This window comes from Ochotona curzoniae, unplaced genomic scaffold, assembly GCF_017591425.1.
Source record: "Ochotona curzoniae isolate NIBS_2020 unplaced genomic scaffold, NIBS_Ocur_1.0 contig_1399, whole genome shotgun sequence".
NCBI classification, from domain to species: domain Eukaryota; kingdom Metazoa; phylum Chordata; class Mammalia; order Lagomorpha; family Ochotonidae; genus Ochotona; species Ochotona curzoniae.
Genome location: NW_024465071.1, coordinates 34,062 through 56,319, shown reverse-complemented (window position 1 = coordinate 56,319; position 22,258 = coordinate 34,062). Strand labels below are relative to the sequence as shown.

At 38.7% G+C, this 22,258-nt stretch overlaps 1 pseudogene; it reads left to right on the top strand.

The window, feature by feature from the left end:
• The first annotated feature begins 6,697 nt into the window (after positions 1 to 6,697).
• LOC121146968 lies at positions 6,698 to 14,351 on the top strand (annotated as a pseudogene).
• The last annotated feature ends 7,907 nt before the right edge of the window (positions 14,352 to 22,258 follow it).

Sequence of the window (22,258 nt, the reverse complement as noted above, 5' to 3'; positions counted from 1 at the left end):
CCCGCAAGTAGAGCAATGTATAGTTGAAATACTACAGCATTTCCATGTGACTGTTTCACACACCGGCTCATTAGGCCGGCCAGTGTTGTTCGTGTGATTCCCTACGCGGTGCTTATCTTTCAGACTTTCTGAAAAGCCAATGAAAGAGCCCCAATAAAACACAGATATAGTCTTTCATGGATGTTATATCCCTGTGACTGAGACTGGGCCTCTGGGATTGTTTATGCTGTCCAATACATAGTGGCAAGATCTCAAATGCTAAGAATAATTTTGCCTTCTGCAGGGAAGCCATGCCCAGGAGAATGCCAGGGGCTGGGCATATATACACTATCCTTAGTTTACACCACCAACTCAGAGATGGTTTGGGAATGTGGGACCAATGAAATGTGTTCCTCATGTACCAGTGTAGCACAAGTAAGCACTGCTGTCATGACCAGCAGAAGATTCTCTGCCATCTTTGGTACCCTGGCGTTGATGAGAGTTGGGATGCCCTAGATACAGCTCCTTTTTGATATATTTTTTTAATCAGTGTAAATAGGGTAATAGAGAATATGTATTTTGCAATGAGAACAGCTCTCGCCTTTTTATTTTTTAATAGCTGGAGTTTGAGTGTGTGATGAGTTGTCTCAATTATGCCTTGTCTTTACAGATCATCATGTATTCCTGTAATATGTTCAATCTGCCATTCAATGCAAGATTGCCAACATTTGTGGTTTGTAAAAGCAGGGCCATTATCAGTTTTTAGTTCTGTGGAACACCCAAAACTGCAAAAGTTTGCAGAAAAGCAGAAATAAGAGCTTGGGTAGATTCAGATTTATGTAAGGTGGCCCAAATGAACCAGGAATAAGTGACAATAGCCACTCAAGCCAAAGGCGTCTGGGGAAAGGGACATGGGTAAAGTCACATTGCCATAACTGATTAGTTTGCAGTCCTTTGGATTGCAGCCTGCAAGGTGATCAGTACAGCGCAGAGGTTGGCAAACAGGACGGAGTTGAATAATACGGGGCCAGTGAGCGAGTATCCTGTAGTGAGCATTGGAATGTAGGCCAGAAATCTCACCCTTGCTGAGTAAAAAGTAGGGCAGGTGAAGAGATGTGCTTGAGGGTTTTCTGCTATTTAAGGTCTTGGAAGATTTGAATGAGAATGAATTTGTGCAGCGTACAAGGGAAAGGCATGCTGTTGAAGCAGTTGTTGCAGAAAGGTAGACACTGTTATGAGATCGGTATCTTTAGTCTTGATTGTTGTAGTGACAGTGTCAGGGAACAGCTGACTGCATACGGAACATCAGATAGAACATTAAAGGCTGTTGAGACTTGTTAGATAAAACAGCAGGACTGCCAAGACCAGAATGATGGGAAAGCAAGAGTTTGTTGAGATCTGCACCTGGGCGAGGTTCACCAGTCTGCAAGGCAGCAGGCTGCTGAAGTCAGGAAGGACTGAGGCATGCCTAGCTTACATAGTGATAATGATGAAGCTCAAGGTAAAGCTATGTGTTGTCTTCTGATTGGTTGTTTCCATTTAAATGAGTCCAGGATGGCTATTCTCAGTGGAAAATTTTGGTGCCACTTACTGGCTTTCTGCCTGCCCTTGAGCCCTTCGGGCTAACAAGAATTTTTTTAGTAAAGCTATGAACATATACAGCTTGGCCTTCGAGGCAAATGAATATGGGAGGGTAACTGAGATGCATATCAGAGCCAGAAATCCTGCCTTTTCCCATGCTAGATCTGTCTACAAAATAAACAGGAGCATAGAGAATAGGAGTGGGTTGAATTAACAATGAATTCACTTTTCTGTAAAAAGTTCCATTAATTGGACCCCCCCTGCCATAGCCTAGTAGCTAAAGTCCTCATCTTGCATGTACTGTGATCCCATATGGGTGCTGGTTCTAATCCTGGTAGCCCTGGTTTTCATGCATTTCCCTGCTTGTGGCTTGGGAGGGCAGTGGAGGACGGCCCAAGGCCTTGGGAACCTTCACCTGCTTGGGAGTCCCAGAAGAGTCTCCTGGCCCCTGGCTTCAGATTGGTGCAGCTCCGGCTGCGCCTGCCACTTGGACAGTGAATCAATGGACAGAAGATCTTTGTCTCCCCTCCTCTCTGTATATCTGACTTTCCAATAATAAAATACTCCCTGTGCAGTGCTGGTCACCCTCTCATGTAGCGGACAGGTTCTGCAGTTGATCGTTAGGAATTCCTAATGTAGGATGTAGCCAATTAATATTTCCTAATAACTTTTCATAATCATTTAATGTTTTCAATGCTGACTTTCCAATTGAGACTTTAGGGAGTCTAATGATTCGTCTCTCTACCACATGTCCTAAATAATCCATCATATCTCTTTTTTTGCACTTTTCCAGGAGCAATAACAAGCACAGGCTGCTGCAGATTCCCTTGGAGCAGCAGATTCCCTTGGTGTTGCAGCACACCAGCAGAGGCAGCAGGAAGCAAAATATCATCCATCTAGTAAACAAGATCAACACATGGAAAAGCCTTGTGAAAAGGATCTATTGCCCTCACAACAAGGTATTGATTTATAGCAGGCAAATTAGTCATCCTCTCAGGGAGATCTCCGTTGGTAGCATTGACGTTGTTCCTTGTTATTATAAGCCAGAACAGAAAAAGAAAATTTGGCACGCTCAGTTTCATGGACAAAAATATTATAGAAATAGTGTAACACATTAAGTTTCCAATCTTTAGGAACTGTGTCAGAGATGGCAGTCCAGGCGGCAAAGGATCCAGAGCAACAACAGTGGCATTTGCATTTTGTAAATCAATGAACAATTCCTACTTCCCTGACTTCTTTTTAATGAGAAGCATGGAAAGATTCCTTGAAGAGAAAGAAGTTTTTTGTGTGTGTCCCTTTTCTAATTGTTCTTGTGCTAATCCTTGAAAAGCCTGTCATTTCTCTTGATTTAGAGGCCATTGAGAATTCCATACCAGTGTTTTGAACTTCCATTACATTTTAACAGGCTTGACTTAATTGCTTCAACATCCCCTGTGAAATCTGTGGAAAACCCAAGCCCTGCCGATGTGGGTTAGCACATGGACTACGTGGCTCTGTCATTCCTGGCTGATATTTACCTAAACCTTTCCTCCTTTACTAACCCAATTTAGTCATGGTATGCCTTGCCATCCGTGAATATGTTTGAGAAAGGGGGTGAATAAAGTTGTACATTTGTCTGTTTTAGAAAGTCTCATCCTCATAAATTGATGGGATTTCAGTAACTAAAGGCTGAAGGTTTTGACTACTGAGCCACCCTGAGACCTGCTTTTCTCTCCCAGTCACATTAACTCTGCCCTGCCTCTTGCAGGGGTCACTTCTCAGACCATTCACTCTCCATTATCATGACCACATTGGCTTCAGTATCAAGAACCCAGTAAAAGTCTTTTCTTACATCCCTAAATCCAGTAGTGGCTTTTCAGACTCATGAAGCATTGTGCTGAAGGCAATCACAGCATCTGCACTGCCAAATCCTCCCTGATGCTGAAACAATCTTTTTTCTTTTGGGGGAATCATAGAATAATAACAGAAGCGATGCAGTTTTATCTCCCTTTTAAAAAGTCCATTCCAAAGGTATAGTCATCATAACAGTAATTTCACCAGTGGAATCCTCATCAATTACTGCTGTATGTACAGTGATACCTTTTAGGGACAGGATGCTTCTGCTCAAAATCAGGCCCACAGTTCCAGAAGGGATTGGTCCCCAGTGTCTCAAGGGGATTTTATATGGGCATTGAAAAGGATATATAGTTAAATCATACAGAGCAAGCAGGTCAGTGGCAGAGATACCCACAATAGCTCCAGACAATTCCATATTTTTGTTTCTTAATTTTTTCAGGAACCAGGGTTTGCCCAGGATTTTCCTGCTGGCAAAAACAAATGAACAAACAAACAAACACACAAGCAAACAACAAACAAACATATTACTGTGGAGGGATATCTAGCCCCAACAAGCCAAAAAAGAAGTTGCTGGGAAATTCCCTTCCATATCAAACTTAGAGGGGCAGTAATTTTGACCTTATGCTGAATAGTACCAACGTTTTAAAATAATTCATACACTCCAGTAAATTTCCCTCCTCCTTTTGAGGCTTTATAATACTTTGGCTATCTAAATTTGCATTATCATAGAGCAATTGTCAAAGTAAAAAATTTTTAAAGCCAATCCATGAAATCTGAATAAGGGTCCACAGGTCCTTGCAAAGTTTTTGTGTAACTGCTAAGCTAGTCAGATCCTGCATGAATCTTTTCCCAAGTTTTAAAAATTATTTTTCGGATACGTTGAATTGCGCAGTCTGGTGTTCAGTGCTTTCCCATTTTCCTTCACTTGTAAGCATATCAAAAGTAGCCCAAACCTTTAATCCTGATGACCAAGCTGTCTGATTTTTTTCCAACAGGTCAAACTTAGGTCAAAATTACCAAGCTTAATTAATAGCTCATGTCTCATGTAAGCAGAGAGCTCGAAGCTGAAAAGGTACCTTGATCAGAGCACATTTGATGTACTGATAAGGAGTACTGCTTTGTTCTTGGGTGATTGTGTAACTAGAACACAGATGTTCCTCATTTGTCAGGAATGCATTAAAGAACCTCAAAGGAGTCACTGAGGGCAGTGCTGATTCTGGCCCAGGGGCTCTCCCTTTGTCTCCTCTTCCTGGAACCTCTTGTCAACAGGCTCACATAGGCCTCTGTTATCCCAACTGGCTGGCTGGATGTGTTCCAGCATGGCTAGAGGGTATAGTTGATAGAGTCTAGTTTTTGTGAGTAAGTAGAATGAAATGGAGTTATGCAAGAGAAAAACATAAAAGGCAAATAATTAGAAAGAAGAAGCCGATTTTTTTTTCTGTTTGACAATAAAACATGACAATGTTCATAAAAACCTAAGAACTCTGCCAAAAGTGTTAAGACTGGACACATGAATTCATTCAAAGTGTTCAATTACAAAATCAGTGCAAAAATCAGAATTGTTTATTTATTTTTAATCATTAATTGCTTTTTAATGCAGTTCAGTTGGTGCTGGGGTCTCCCTTTCCCCTCCCCCAAGTTCCCTCCTATCTGCTCTGTTCTCCCTTCCAGTCTCACAGTGGGTGCCTTTGGTGCATTTTCCCTATTCCATCATCCTACTGCTAGAGTGTCTTTCAACTATGTAGGAGATTGTTAATCATTTCGTTGTAAGTTCGTTATAGTATCCCAGGACTCTAACGAAGGCACAATGAGGACTAGATCTTTGTTATTTATGGGCAATACCGATAACAGTGATAAAAGGGACATTAACCTTCCCAGGCAATTAATAAATAATCAGTCTCTTATGCATGGTTGATTCATGGATTATATCACAAGATCACAAGTAAAAATCAGAACTATTTTTAAGCATCAAATGTCTAAAATGAACTCACTGAGAAAGAAATTTCAAATCAGTTACACTCACAATAGCTATAAAAACTAGGATAAATAATGAATATAACAAAGAATGTGGGAGATATGAACATGATAATTATAATGCATTAATGAACAAACTAAACATATTCACATACATCCAGTGGAAAGGGGCCCCATGTTCATGGGTTTTGGAAGAATTAATATTACTAAAATGTTTGCACTGCCAAAAGTAACTTACAGATTCACTAGTCCCCACAAAAATACCAATGATGTACTTTGCTGAACTAAAAACAAAACAAAGTAACAACAAAAAATCAAACTTAGGACAGAAGGACAAAAATCTCCCACAATTAAAGCAATTTTGAACAAAAATAATGAAGCTAAAAGCATCAAGCTACCTGATTTCAAGACATGCTGCAAAGGCATTTTAATAAAAATAGCACAAAACCAGACACATGCACTAGTGGAGCTGAATAGGATAGAAACCACACAATTGAACCAATACATTTGTAGCAAACTTGTTTTCAGCAAATATTCACAGAAGGAGAAAGAAGTATCTTCCATAAAGTTTTGCTGGGAATGCCAAACGGAAAATCTGAAACTGAGTCTACTACACACACACACACACACACGACACATTTCAAAACATCAATATAGGTGATCTAGTTTTGATAAGACCTCATGAATGCCCTGAGATGGGTGTCACTGTTGTCCACTTACAGCTGCCTCTCTCCCTCCCTAATCCTGCACTCCCTGTACCCACCTTTAAGCTTTAAAGTTCCCTGCTTCCTTTGTTCTTTCTGTCTCCGCTCCAGCTGTTCCCTGCCCTCCAGCTGTCCCTCTGCCCAGCAGCAGTCCTTCTCGTGGAAATAAAGTCCCGTCGTGTGCCTTGCTTGTCCTGCCCGGCGTTCTGGGTTTGTGAAGGCCAAGAGCTACAAGTGGTTAAATGCTACTTGGATACTCACAGGCCATGGCGGAATTCCTCCTTGGAGTTCTGATTTTGAATTTGATTTCAGGCTGCTTGATTTGGCTTTCCCAATATGCCACTCGACTGACATTTTCCAAGACCCTGTATATAATTAAGGACAGGCCCATGTGCTCCAGCACCCTTAGCTTAGGATAGCAGGAGAAACAAAGTGAAATGAATGGGCACAGCAGCAGCAGTCAGATTGAGGAGCCAGTAACTTTGGGTTAATTTTGTGTTTGGAGGTGAGGTCAGCCTGATAATTGAGCAGAAAAAAATTGTTTTCTCAGAGGCCAGCCTGTGGCACAGCCGGTATCCAGGCACCCACGACAGAGTCACACAACACTTTGCGAGGTCATAAAGATGTCCAGAAAGGCCGGTCCCACAGTCACCTTGGAGACCGCTCTGTGCAAAGAGGTCTCAGTCTACCTCCTCAAGCCAGACTTCACAGACTCGCTCTCAGTGCAGCTGGCTGAAGCCTTCAGGGTGACTCCGCCTGTTTATCTTTGGGAAACTCAGTTCCAAAGCGTTGCCTCCCCGGATGCGGGGATTCTGGTAACCAACACTCAGCATGCCCTGTCTGCAGCCCTTGTGCCCTGGGTACTTCCAGGAGCCCCTGCTTTGTCTTTGATCCTTGTTGTGCTGGGCACTGCGTGCTGAGCGTCTGTGGGTAGTAGACTGTTTACCCAAGCAAGCTCTCCAGGCCCGGTTATTTCATAATGGATGTGATCTCAGAAGTTGGAGAGGGCAGGAGGAAGGCCCACAACCACCTGACAGGGTCTGCAGGGTACTGAGGGAGACCACGGCAGATGTGGTGGCCTCAGTGGTACCACAGAGGAGGATATGGTGACCCCTGACTCCGAAACAGGGGCTCCGGGTTCGCAGTAGACCAGAGGACTCTGCAAGGCCCTTCCCTGCAGGTAGGATCTGTGTTCAGGAGAGGGAGGACAGCCTTGTACCACAAGGGGCAGACATGAGCACAGTTCAGTCTCTGACACGGCAGGGAATGTTGCGCTGTGATGGGGTTTGTACATGACTGCTGCTGCTGCTGCTGGGGGGGCGGGGGAAGGCTGGATTTGCAGGAAGTATTGTGTTATTCTCAGTTGCAATAACCAGAGCAATCAGAGTATTCCTGTTCATCTGAAACTGATGTAGAAAACCAGCCACGAGGGTTAAAAATCATACATGCCTAGTGAGGAGAATAATGATTCCCAAGGAACATTTTTATTTGGAAATCAGGAGGAGGAAGGTAATGTACAAGAACCCTTCATTCCTCCGGACAGTGTGAATATTTTCCAAATTCCATCGATAGTTCCCATGCAGACTGTTTATGCTCTCCTGTGGGTGATCTCTTAGTTTGAACCGGACTGAAAAGGACGCTTTCACGCAGCTTTATCCTAAACATTAGTTGAAGATGGTGAAGTCTCAAGTCTTTTCGGTGAGGGCAGATTTTAGGATGTAATATTTTTGAGTCCCGCAGCTCATATTTTAACATGCCTTTAGTAATTTTTACCTATTCAGTTCCCAATGGTAAAGAAGGAACTGTACCTATTTTAAAGGCAGAGAATTCCCTTGTTGTTACTCTTGCTGTTTCTTTGTAGGTACTAACACCATTCGGTTGTTATTAGCTTTTCTTAACCTTAAGATAAGGAACAAAAGCAAAAACAAACTTAGTGTAAATTTAGTAGATTTAGTTAAAAGTTAGATGCATTTGGGACGGTTGTCACCATGGTGATATTGAATCTCTTAAGACCTACCTTCCATTTATTTCATTACAGTTTGATACTAAGTTTTTATAATTTGTTGGTTTGATTTATGTAACACATTAGATGAATTTCAAACTTGGATTTTTTTTAGAGATTTACATATTTGTATTGCAAAGTCAGATATACAGAGAAGAGGAGAGACAGAGAGGAACATCTTCCATCCGATGACTTACTCCTAAAGTGACCGCAACAGCCGGTGCTTAGCCGATCCGAAGCTAGGATCCAGGAACTTCCTCCTGGTCTCCCACACGGTGCAGGGTCCCAAGGCTTTGGGCCGTCCTTGACTGCTTTCCCAGGCCACAAGCAGGGAGCTGAGTGGGAAGCGGAGCTGCCGGGATTAGACCTGGCGTCCAAATGGGATCCCACCGCGTTCAAGGCGAGGAACTTAAAGGCTACGCTATTGCGCCGGGCCCCAAAGTTGGATTTTCAAATCTTTGTTGAAGTAAATCAGAATGTACTGAAATTCAATCATAATTTTTTTTTTTAGGAATTCATGTAGAATTTCATCCTCTGAATATTAATGTTCTTCGTGATGTTCTTCATCTAACACATGCAATGCTTTGGATTTCGAATAAGACTGCTTTTCTTTCTTTCTTTCTTTCTTTTTTTGTTTTTTGTTTTTGTTTTGCTACGTACACTATTCTGGTTGACAGTTTTTGTTTGTTTGTTTGTTTGTTTGTTTTTTTGTTTTTTAAGGACCTGCACTATTTGTCTTCGTTCTCTCCTTGCCCATAAGGTTCTATAAGGTAACAGTAGTAACCTAATTTGGGATACCCTGAAGAAAATCTGGTGTATTCTTTCATGGATATTTTCAAAGCTTTTCAGTATGTTTTATAGTGCAAAGTTTGACTGTGATATGTCAAAGTGAAGTTTGTTTCTGACCATGCTTACTGATTCTGTGTGCTTCATGGCACTTTCGTGTCCCATTTATCCACATCAGGAAGTTTTCTGTTATTTGGTGCCTTCTAATCCGTTCTACTTTTCCATACCTGCAGGAATCCTACGATATGTATGTCAGGTCACTTGATCATGTCTCACAAATCTGGAGCATTAGAGTTTTCCCTTTTTTTCATTTTTCTTTCAGGCATCAGCTTGTACTTCCAAGCATTTGTCTTTTACCTCTAATATTTATTCTTATGTCTCACAAGCCTGCTGAAGCTGCCCACTGCATTTTCCCTTCGGCATATCGATTATTCATTTTCATTTTTTCTGTGACACATTATTCAGCACCATGTATTCATTCTTCATGTGATTGTGTGTTGTCCAGAGTTGCTTATGTTGTATCAGGAAAGATAACTCATAGTGACTTCATTGTTGGTTTTTAATTTGCTGAGTTTTACTTTATGTTCTCTCATATGGTCTATCAGAATGAAAATTTCATGTACTGAAGAAAGGAATGTATGCCTGCAACTGTGGCATGAAATGCTTTGCAGACATTTGGTCTTTAGCATCGATGAACTCTTTTTCTTTCTTGATTTTATGTCTACTTGAACTTTCCATTTACAAAACTAGGGTGTTGACGTCCCCCAGTTTCACTGCATTGAAATTTCACGTCTTCATTTGGATCCACTAACATACATATTTTTTAATGAACCAGGAACCTGGCTTTGGTGCCATTCATTATAATCACATATTCCTCTGTTAATCCTTATATAATGCCTTCTCTGTCTCTTAGCAGTTTTTGTGTTAGAAGTCTATTTTGTCTGATATTAGAATGGGCAATTATGGTCTTTTTTACTTTCTATTAACATGGAATATAATTTTGTATCCTTCAACTTCCAGTATGTGTCTTGCTTCATGTTGAGGTGTTTCCATTTGGGAGCAAATACATAAGTTTTTTTTCTTTCAGTTCTTGCATATAGCCTGTATCTCTTAATTGGATAATTTAAGCTATTTACATTCAAGGATATTATTGGTTTGAAATTACTTGGTCCCGCCTTTTTGCATAAATATGCTTGTTTGCATTTCCTTTGCTCCTCTACAAGGAAAATTTCTGTCATATTCTTTTATTATTGTGAAATTATTCTCTGTTTCTGTGTGTAATTTCTAGGGGATTGTTGGAACCCATAATTGAGTTTGATAAGTTTCAGGATGAACACACAAAATGGGTATTCATTACATTCACAAACAATTCTATGGCTGAGAAAGAACTTGTAAGATCAGTTCCATTTACAATAGTTAAAAAATTAAACACAGTAAATAAATTTATCCAAGGATTTAAGGGGTCACTATTATGATTGTTAGAAACTATTGAAAAGATAAATAGAAGACACCAAAAAAGTAAAATCATTTATACTCATGTGCTGGTTGACTTAATATCAAAAATGTCTATGTTACAGAAAATAGTCTACTGATGCTGTGCAGTCCTATTCCAAGTACCTAGGACATGCTTCTCAGATTTAGATAAAAGTATGCTTAAATTGTTATGGAAATACAAGAAATTCCAAGTAGCAAATACAATCTTAAATAATAAAAAAACAAAATTTGAAGCACCTTAATGCCAGACTTCAAGACGTACTACTGGGTAATTATAAACAAAACTGGTACTGGGAAAAAGAATAGATAAGAAATCAATGAAATGGAATTTGAAAAGCATGAATAATAATAAATAGGATGTAAATATACAGGCATGTCAATGTACTTTACATTTTACAAAGATCTGTGAAATAAAGTCATATATAGTCAACATTTTTTGGGGTTTGTACTTTAATATTTCCAATGGGAACACATGTTTACTTATCTAATAACACAAATGATTTTTCTATAAGCTTTCTTATTTCAATAGATCCTGCTTATGTGCGTTATCTACATTTGTTGAGACTACAGATTCCATTTGGTAAATAATACATTTTAGCATAACAGATAAATCCTCACATGAGTTTTCAGGAATTGGGCCAGACTAACAAATAAATATGTACCTTACATCTATTGAATAGAATTATACCAGTACCTTACAAAAAGAGAGAGAGGTAAAGGATTGTATGATGAACTTAAATCACAGTGATTTTTCATGGGCTGTAGATGCAGGAGAAACTCATTTCCAGTACTATTTCTAAATTCCACCCCATTTATGGCATTTTTACTCTCTTGGTTGGTGATAATGACTTTTCCTCATGGGTAGATTACAGAAAATCTGCTGAAGTAAAATAGCTGCTTGACTTGTTTTGATATACCCATGTAGTCGTGCTTTTCTGGTATGATCAAGAACATTCAGTTAACAGCTCTTGTTACAGGTGATGTTGGCATCTGAGATTCTTTTGCAGTCCAGACAAAGGGAAAAAGATGTAAGACCTATCTTTCTTGAGTTTAGTATGATGTCTTTAGGTGGTCTATAGCCACTTGGTGAGTAAGGCACAATTATGCTTCAGGGTGGTGTTGCCATGTGTTGGAGGATGCTCCTGCGTCCTGCTGTATCTGGTTACTATGAGCTGGGAAGGTGAAATGCCAGCATGAACAGCACCCTGTGAAATGTGTCCTACGGCACCTAGGTAAGAAGCTCCCTCAGGTTTCCAAAGCACCATGTTTCCTGATTGTCACGTGGTGATTTAATCTCCTCTTCTGAGTGAGGGAGGATCCGAAGGCTCTTTTGTACTGAATAGCGATAGAGTAGAATTGCTCAGACTCTGTTAACATATTAAAGAAAATCTGTTTAGCAGAGTCTATTTATTTAATCATTAAGGGATTTGTGAATCAGCCAGAACTGAAAATGAGGCAACATTCAGAGAATTTCAATCACCAGGTTGAATATGAAGGCAAAATGAAGTCAGATTTTTTTTTTTGTATGGTTAGGGTCCTGTGGGTGTCTTCCAGTAAAAAGCACATATTCAGATGGTGAAGAATAATCTTAGGTTTTGTTTAGTTATTTTTATTAGACTGTAGTTCACTTGTGAATGAACACATGGTGCTGTAAATGTCTGGAGACAGCCTTTATGAATCACTGAGTTCTTAGTGCAGGCTTAATTTGGTGGTTATTAAATAAATTGTAAGTATGTAATTGTAAAAATCAAAAGCAGTGTGGAGTAAGAATGACTGAATGAGTGAAGCTGGCAGTGGAGACTCAGGAGGATTTTGCCCAATATTAGAGACCGAGTATGATGTCTTTGGAATAAGTTATCTTGATGTTGCGTCCCTGTGCTGTAAAGTTCATCTCCCTGCCCTCAGAAATGCACTTAAACTGCAGTAGAGGAAAGTGAAGGAAATGCAGCCTGCGATCTGCTCCCAGTGCAGACTCCTTGGCTCAGGGATGTGTCGCCTGCAGAAAATCTCTTTCATGAATATGATTGGGGGCGGGGACAGTTACCTGACTTACCCGTGCTGTGTCCTTTCAGTGAGATGTTGACAGGACAGGAGACCCAGTGGGAATGTTCCCAGGAGTCACCTAGAGCAAATGGGGATAATTTGAGAAATCAGCTGTGCTTTGTACTTGTCCTGAAATCAAACTTGCTCTTTTACTTTTCTCTGTTAACAGGGACTGAGAGCAGACAACCTGCCCAGGCAGGCCTGCCTTGGAGGAATGAGTCCAAACGGGAGAAGAGCAGAACCAGCTGCTCCCTGCTGCTTCTCAGAAATCCAGGAAGTTCATGTTTTCCCTGGGGTGACTGTTACTCTAAGGATGCCAAGGACAGGTCTGATGCTTCTGTTCCTGGAAGGAGGTGAGCTGGTGCCAACCATTCCCTATAACCACATCTTAGGAATTCATAACAGAGGCTTAGCATTGAGTTTATTTCTCTCTATCTAGAACAAGTTCTCTAAGAGCAGATGGTTTCTAAGATAAAGCTAGATTATTAGTAGGGAAATAATAGTAAAATTCTCTGCTTATGATATCCATCCTCTACATTAAACCATCTAGACAAAAATGATCAACTTTATGAATTATATAATTGCATAAGTGAACATATTTGTAAAACTATACATCTTTTCTATATGCTTAAGCTTGAAATTCACAAATTTCCACTCATTCTAACATATATACAATTTACATTATATATTTCAATGAAATGTTATTTCATTATTTTTATCAAACCTGAGCTAATTCAGTATATTTTCCAAAATATTTGTTTTGTTCTCCAATGTTTGGAAATATTTTAAGATAGTTTAGAAAATTTCACAACATTTTATCTTATGGCAATATAAAACAGGCAATATTCTAATAGGAAACGATAGTGGGTTTTTAACAGGTATCAATGAAAACAAGTTTTTATTATAGTGATTGATGCCATGTTTTTCTGCCTACAAAAATGTATCCAGAAATACTGTTTGCAATTATATATTACATTTTTTCAAAATTATTAGCCTATGATTATTACATGAAAGCATGCTACATAAGTTCAACTACTTTTTAAAGAGATTTATTAATTTTTATTGGAAAGGCAGATATACAGAGAGAAGGAGATACAAAGAAACAGATCATCTGTCTGATGGTTCATTCCCAAATGGCCAGAATGGCTTGAACTCAGCTGATCTGATGCCATTTGCCTGGAGCTTCATTTGGGTCTGCCACATGGGTGCAGGGTCCCAAGGCTTTGGGCTGGCCTCCACTTCTTTCTCAGGCCACAGTATGGAGCTGGTTGGAAAGTAGAGCATCAGGGACACCAAACCGGTAACCATAGGGGGTTCCGGCAGTTGCAGGGCGAGGGTTTAGACACTATGCCATCGAGCCAGCTCCCAAATTCTTTCTTAAAATGAATTTAGTTTTAGTGTTTAGGCTTATAAGATTAACTTTTAATATTGATAAGTATATTGAAATCCTTGCAGAAGTAGGAGGGAAATACTTTGCAATACCAAAAGGGAATAATATGCATGATAGAAAAGTTATCACCATCACTAGTATTCCTGATTCCCTTCACAACTTTCAAATAACATTTGCTTTTAGAATGATTTACGGCAGCAGGTACAGTGCACCGGTAGGCAGCCCGGGAACAGGTGGGTAGGCGGCGCAATAGGTGGTCCCTGCGGCTGCCTCATTCCCTCCTGAGTCATTGTTGGCCACCATACCTAAGCGCCAGACATGGGAAGAGGCCAGCCACACCACCGAGAAGCTCTACCTCGCTGACCCCATGAAGGCACGTGCGGTTTTCAAATAGAGACGTTCTGGCGGAAGTTTGTGTATTAAAGTAACAGATGATTTAGCTTGTTTGAGGTATAGAACAGATCAAGCTCAAGATGTAAAGGAGGTTGAGAAATTCTGCAGTCAGCTAATGCTACTTATGGTAGCTAAGGAATCCCACAGTGTTGCCGTGGAAACAAACTAAATAGTTTGAATGGAAGACTGTCAGGTCTTGGGAAGTAAACATCTTTGGGATTTGATTAAGTGTTGGTGCTAAACACACTATATGTGACAATCAAATGTGAGCTATTCAAAGGAGAGAGAGCATTGTTTGTACGGCTTTTTGTTTTTGTTTTTAATGTTTAGAGAGTGAGAAAACTAAAAACACTTTCAATTAGAAAGCCTTTACTTTTGGAAATTGAACAAGAAATGCATCTTTCTTAGAGTCTTTTTGCAGGTTATTTGATGTTGGGCAAAATATATAATTATTTCTTTGTTGAAATTGTATCAGTTATTTTGAAATGAAATATCAAGAAAAGCAAGTTTTTCCTTAAACTTAGTTCTTCTATCTTTAAAAGAAAATTAAGTGTAATCTTTTGCTAGAACATTATATTTCTTTTGCTGCATACTGTTTGTGAAGTTGATGACTGATATAAAAAATGGTAACTGGAATTAACTATGCACAATAGTATGATTACGTAGTGTAGTTTCAGTTACATCTAAAAGTAATTATGAGTAACAAGTATACTTTTCCTTAATCTTCTGGAATGAAACTGTGTTGTTGATTGTGAGGGATTTGTCTTTATCAGTTTAGTAAGTAGTGACTGAATCCCGTTTTCCAGTGAGCAAAAGCAGTGGTAATTGTTTGCGTCAAAACAATGAGGATCGCTATAACGGACTGACACTGCCATGTTACAGAAATATTCACTAAGTATCTCCCAATTATAGTTTCTCAGAAGGGCTAAGGATTATCTGAACTCTTAGATCTTTGCGTAACTCTCTGACTCCTCTACTCATTTTCTTGCTTCACTTAACCAAGTTGTTAAGCTTGACACAACTCTTAGGTTTTCTGGTAAGCCAGAAATATGACATTTGACAGTTACCTTACATTTGTAACCTGGTATTTCCACATAAATGTAATGCTTTTATGCTGACCCCTCGAGAACATTCAGAAGGCACTACATTAAAATATCTTTTTGTAGAAATAATGTTGATCAGCATTTTAGCGTACAAAGTATTACTGGGTACTATGAACTTCGGCTTGTTTCAGGGGTTTGTAAATGAAACATTTCTGAAGTATAAAAAAATGATTTATGTATAAATGCCCCTTCAGTTTTAATTTAGTTGCTAAATTTATCCTTTAATGTTGTGTGTTTAAAAATAGTATTTAATATGAAGAATGTTTCAAATGGAAGAAATGGGAAAAACAAACATGATATTGTTGAATATAAAGGGCAAAATAACAGATGTGATCCATATTTGACCACACAAGGTTAGGAGGTGAGAGCGCAGACAATCCTATCTAATGGGGATTTAGAAAAGCGTGAACAATGTGTCCTCCGCTCCTTGCTCTCTGATAAGACCCACTGCATTCAGAGTACCCGAGTTTCACCATCCTTAAGCCACTACAGCAAAGTATTAAAATTAGGACTTTAAAGCCTAATGTTCTGTAACATTTGAAATTAGCAATAAAGACTTCACCATTTGATAGGACTTCTAGAACTATCACCTCCTTATTGGAGAGTGATATTTGGTGAGTGATATTCGTTGTTTTAGCAGTACCTGCATTAAATTCCATATCCAAAGTGGCACTTTACAGTAATTCAATGCTATTTTATGTTTTACCTACTTATTGTTCTGGAATTTGTCCCTTTTATTAAAAAATTTGTCTTAGGAGCAAATCATGGTTGGTTTTGCCAGCTGATGTTACTCTATCAATAAACACTATTAACACACATATTTCTTCATCTGAAATTCTCATAATGTTTTGGTATTATAATGACGTCAACTGTCTTAAAATGCTAAAAAAAAAACTATGGTAATTTTTATGATGGAGACAAAACTGGTGATTACCATAATAATCAAGTGGAATATATTTTACCATATGTTTGTATACTTTTAAATCTATAATGAATGCCAACTTTACTGTAACTTGCTTCTAAAATAACACCATATTTACCAATTGCAACAGTACTTTGATAATTGAATTTCTGACTAACATTGAAATGAAAAGTTACAAATTGTCAGTGAAACTAAAAATTGGATTTTGAAATGAGAAATTTTTTTAAGAACCAGTATCTGAAATAGTCACAAAGGGAGAAGACCAAGTTCAATAAAATTGTAGGTAAAAAGTGTATGAAAAAAGAACAGAAATAAAAAAGAAGCATAAAGAATTATTAAAAACAGCAAATATCAACAAGTTTGAAAATTTTAAGGATGTGGATTCTGGTTGCATACAATCTATTATAATTGATTGGAGAAGGCGTCAGTGAGCAGTGTATGCACTGAGCGGGGAACGAACTTACTTCCAGCTAAGTGCATTGCACTGATCCCACAGGGAAAATGGTACCGGTATGGCATCCTACAGGTCCTACTGAAAATAGATCCAACTTGCCCTCAGAACTAACAGTCAGAAGATTTCGGCAATATCAGCACTACCAACAAGCTAATTATTTAGGACAGCTGGTGTCTCCCTGATCCTGGGAAATGCTCAAACTGGAAAAGGGAACAAGGTTATGTAGACAGCAATGCAGCCACAGCACACAGTCACAGGAGATGGAGAGTGTTGAGCCAGGAGCTGGGCTTCATAGGCTGTGGTATAAGTCTAACACAGGAGCGCATGCCTCAAACTCATTGGAGGGAGTGGCACAAGTGACTGCAAGCAAGGAACCGGGTATCAAGTGCAATCAGTAAAATTGACCTGTAAACTTGTGGATGACACAGCTTAGAAAGCTGCCCTAAGGAGAAGAATCTGCTAACCACAAGTGCAATGAACAAGAGCAAAAGAAGAGACAGAAGCACAATGAGTATTATTGACAACCACTCCCCAACCCCCATCCTGCAAGGGAGCAAAGGCTTTGCCAACCTCAGAATTAACTGAGGAATACACGGAGGAAATAGGGGATAAAGAACTTAAAAGCCTGTTATAAATCAGCAATGAGAAGCACATACAGGAATTTAAGGAAAACAGCACACATAAAATAGCATCACTCAAACAAAATCAAGCAGAATTATAAAAAATGAAAGACACAATGGAGCAAAAAAAAATTCATGGAAAACATCAGCAATAGAGTAATGAGGCAGAAGGAAGAATCTCAGAATTGCTACAGTGTGGAAACAAACAAAAAGCTGGAAACAGAGTAGGGTCAAGCTAAAACAAAACAAAACAAAACAAAACAAAAAAACCAAAACAGATTCAAGTATTAGGAAAAACTGTTGAAAGGCCAAATAGAAGAGTTATGGGAGTTCCAGAAGGTACAGAAAAATAAGCTAGATTTAAAGATATTCAATGAAATAATAAAGAAAAACTTCCCTAATACGGAGAAAGAAGTGGGACACAACATACAGGAGGGGCACAGAACTCCTACTAAGATTGAGTGAAAGCAATCTTCACCATGACACATCAAGCTCTATTCAATCAAACATAAGAAAACTATTCTTAAATGTGTACATGAAAAAATCAATTGACATACACAGGAACCCCAATCAGACTCACATGTGACATCTCAGAAGAATCTGCAGGCCAGAAGAGAACAGAGCAACACATTCCAAATTCTAAAAGGAAAAAAAAATGTGAGCCCAGAATAATGTACCAGGCAAAGCTTTATTTTGTCAATTAAAAATGAAATAAAAATTTTCCACAGTAAAAAAAGTGAAAAGAATAGTCCTCTTTCAGACCTGTCATACGAATGATACTTAAAGATGTTCTCTTGTCAGAGAAAAGGAATAGCACCTACCTAATCCAAAGGCTAATGTGAAGAAGATCCCAGTAAAATGACAACAGAAGACTAAAACAATGAATAACCAACCCACTGTTAAAATGACAGGATCAAATTACCGCCTATCCATACTACCCTGAATGTACATGGTTTAAACACATCAATAAATGTCATGGATTATTAGGCTGGATCAAAAGCAAAGCCCATTTATCTATTGTCTACAGAAGACACATCTCACAAAGATCAGCAGAAACTATTTCTCATGGATTTTTATGCCGTTGTTGTTGTTTTCATCTTTTTCAAAACATTTTCTTTCTCATGTTAAATTTCTCACTGACTCCTAGATCATCATATTCTTGAAGAAGTTTCTTGATTTTCTTTTTCATTGATTCAGTGATGCGTTAGTCATTCAGTAGCATGTTACTTAACTTCATGGTGCTGTAAATGTCTATTTTTCTTCCTGTTGTTGAGGAGGATGTGTAGTAACTGTGTAATGGAGACTCTCATATCTAGATATGAGGATACAATGCAGTGTTCATCTCTACTTCCAGATTAAGGATGGATTTCCAATGAAACTCTTAAATATATCTTCACAATAGCATGCAGGATTCTCTGCAATTGTCCATACCCACAATGTTAGGATACACTTAAAAAGCAGAATGATGGACTTAGGACCGTTCATGAAGAACTGTGATATTGTAATAATACAGGGTTAGGTTTTTGTAATAATAAAGTGTATAGGGTTGGGGAAGGGGGAAAGGAAATCCCAGGGCCTATGGAATTGTATCATACAATAACAAAAAATATTTTCGAAAAAGGTTTTATTTTGGTGCAAAAAAGTATGAAGGTTGTGGATCAATATCACCGATAAACACAGATGAAGTATTTTTCACCAAAATATTAGCTAATAGAATTCACAAAAACATAACAGAAAGATAATTCACCAAGATCAAGGGGGATTCCTTCCTTGTATGACTCAACGCATGCAGTTACATTAACAAGCAAGAATAAAAACATTGTGATAATCTTAAATTGATACAGAGAAAACAGTTGATAAAACACAGCATGATTTTATGACAAAATCCTTAAACAGGAGCTGTGATATTGGTGCTGCAGCCATATGGTTGCCACTTCATGTCTTGGCTGCTCCATTTCAAATTCAGCTCTTTGTTTTGGTCTGGTGAGGCAGCAGAGGATATCCCTAAGTCCTTGAGCCCTTCTACCCATGTGACATACTGGAAAGAAGATCCTCCTTTATCCCAGCTTCAGACCATTCCAGCTCTGGCCATGGTCACCATTTTGGGAGTGAGCCAGCAATTGGAAGATCTTTCTCATCTCTCTCTCTTTCCTCTCTGTAAACTCTGCTTTTTAAATTAAAATGAATAAGAATTTTAAAAATTACACTGAAATGTATATGGGAATAAAAGGGACTCTAAGTAGCTAAAACAAAACAAAACAAAACAAACAAACAAACAAAAAAACCACACAAGATCCTGAAACAATAAAAACAGGTGAAAGCAGAGTAGCACATTTTAAGTTGCACTACAGCCAGTTGTAATCAGCACAAACCACAAGAAATACATTTCATAGAAGATTGCAATATCATAAAGTGAGTATGTTTCAAATTTATTAAAGCCCAGTCCAGTTAAGATAGAAATGGATTTTTTTGCAATAAAGTCTAATTGAGATTTGAGCTCTACCTTTACAGCAAGATTCTTCAAAGAGATTTTGATCAATGCGTGAACATATGTCATGATGAGAGTCCTAGACACTAGCAAGTAGTACCAGTGATGGCTGTTAAGGCTTTTCAGATTTGACTGAGAGAAAACAGTGATGGCCCTGGCAGAACACGGGAATCCTAGTCCTCAGAGAAGTGACTGATGGGGCATATCCTTTCCATGGCCTTAGCTCTTAAAACATCTGTTTTACTCTCAGTTGGATTGTAGATTTGAAGTTGAGTAGCAGAGTTTAATAACTCACTTACAGGACCTGATATGGTCTAATGTAATATTGTGAGAGGAATAGACTAAAATAGTTATCAATATGAAATATGTTTCCTATGTAAGTGGCTGGAGTTATATCATAGCAAAATAACAGTATATCTCTCCTAGAGACACACAATATGCATTAATGGAAGACACAGAAGATGGTGAGGTAATTTCTTAAAAAGTCTTTCATCATGTTAGGTACATAGACTCAATTTAACAGATATTAAGATAAACACATTTCAATGCAAATAATTACTCTTACAAGCTAATGTGCCTGAAAGCCCAGTGTACTCCCCTTACAGTACTGAAGCAGCCTGTTGTTTACTGAAGTCAGAACTATCAGGTAATCTCCCTGTTGTTGTCACCGTGTGTCTTAATGATGCTCTCACTGGACTTGTGGTGATGGAAGGAGCACAAGCTTTCCATGGTGACTGATAAGAGATGATAGAGAGATTATGCACCACTTTATCAACTGTATTCCAAGAAGTATTGTTTCTTTTGAAAAAGGGCTAATACAAATATCTATCATTTTCCAATTCAGTGCCATCCAATAGAACTTGCTACAACCCTTGACATGCTTGGTTTGCTTGTTTTCCACTGTTTGTCACTGGTCAACCATAGCCACTGAATACTTGTACTGTGGATGTGACTGAAGAACTGATTCCTGAGCGTTGTTGTCTATTAAATAATTAATTTTAAATTCAATTTATCACATATTATGGTCTCTAACAGAAATGAAACCTTGGATTTAAAATTTTGTAGTTGGTGCAGTGTGCACACTTTCCATTTACATAATCTGAAGAAACTGACTAATGCTTCATTGGGTTAAAAAAAGAAGTGAGTGTTATATACATTTGGTAACCTTGAACTGCTTGTAAATCATATTTTAGTTGGTTGCTTCATGAATGTTTAACAAATGAATTTTAAATAATATACTTGCTGATGTCACAATCTCATTATTTAATGTCTGAGTTATATAAAATCAAATCAGTGAAAAAATGTCCCCCAAAATAGGGAGCCACTTCATGCATAATGAGACCATTATATCTCACAATTTATTTAAAATATTACTTTCTTGGCAAGATAGTCAAGCCATCTATATTAGCACAGATTGTGTATTGCACATGAATGTCATTTTTCATTGTCTAATGATTCCAACAGAGGATTCACAAACATTTTCATATTTAGCAACTTTGATATGTCCTAAAGGAATGATCATTCATAGAGAGAGTGAGATTGAGCAGATAAGAATCCTATTGCTCATTTCTAAGGTTTTATAGACATTCAGAAGATTCAGTATACATATTTGATTTATCTATACAGAGTTGATCAAAATAATTAGCATTAATCTAATCCTCAAGACTCAATGAAACTGGGAAGAAGTGTGGACCATAGGCTAAAGAGAATGCTTTGAGGCCTTAGAGACAGTGAAGTGAAAGTCACTGGGAAATTATACACATTGCAATACTCAACCATCTCATCCATTTTGCACACTAGCAACAACTAACAGCCTTCTGTATGTTCATTCCCTCCCAGGGCATGGAATGGCCCACATTCTGTATCATGTGTGCTGACACTAAGTAGCTAAAATGCGTAACAGCCAACCCAAAAGCTGAGATCATATTTACAGAGAGAGGCCCTCCCTGACACCTGGGATATGGTGTATCATATGTGCCACATGGATGAGCCATGGAAAGGCACAAAACAAGATCAAAGGGGCAGAGGGCACAGATCATGGACAGAAACAAGTGAAATCAACTGCAGGAGACACAGATGGGAAATCTCAGACCACACACAGGGTGCAGTAAGGGCACTGAGACTGGGGAGTAGGGAGGGTGGGCCTGGACCTGAGTCTTGGGTCATCTCACCAGTGGGCAAATGGCCATCCCAGCTGGACGGTCACAATTCAGTACAAAATGAACAGAAAATAATGATTTTTGTTTGTGGTTACAAGCCCTCTGACTCTAGTTAGAGTCATGGGTACTGGGAACTGGTAAAAACCTCATGAGAGACTCCCTGATGAGTTTCAGATGTCACTGGCTGACATTAGTTATATGCTATTGGAATGCACCACTGTTATCAACAATGGAATTCAAATGTGACAGAAAAATTTAGTTGAGAGTTAACAAAGGCACAGACAATAAATTTATCAAAGTACGCTAACATGAGCAAGCCTGAAGGGATTA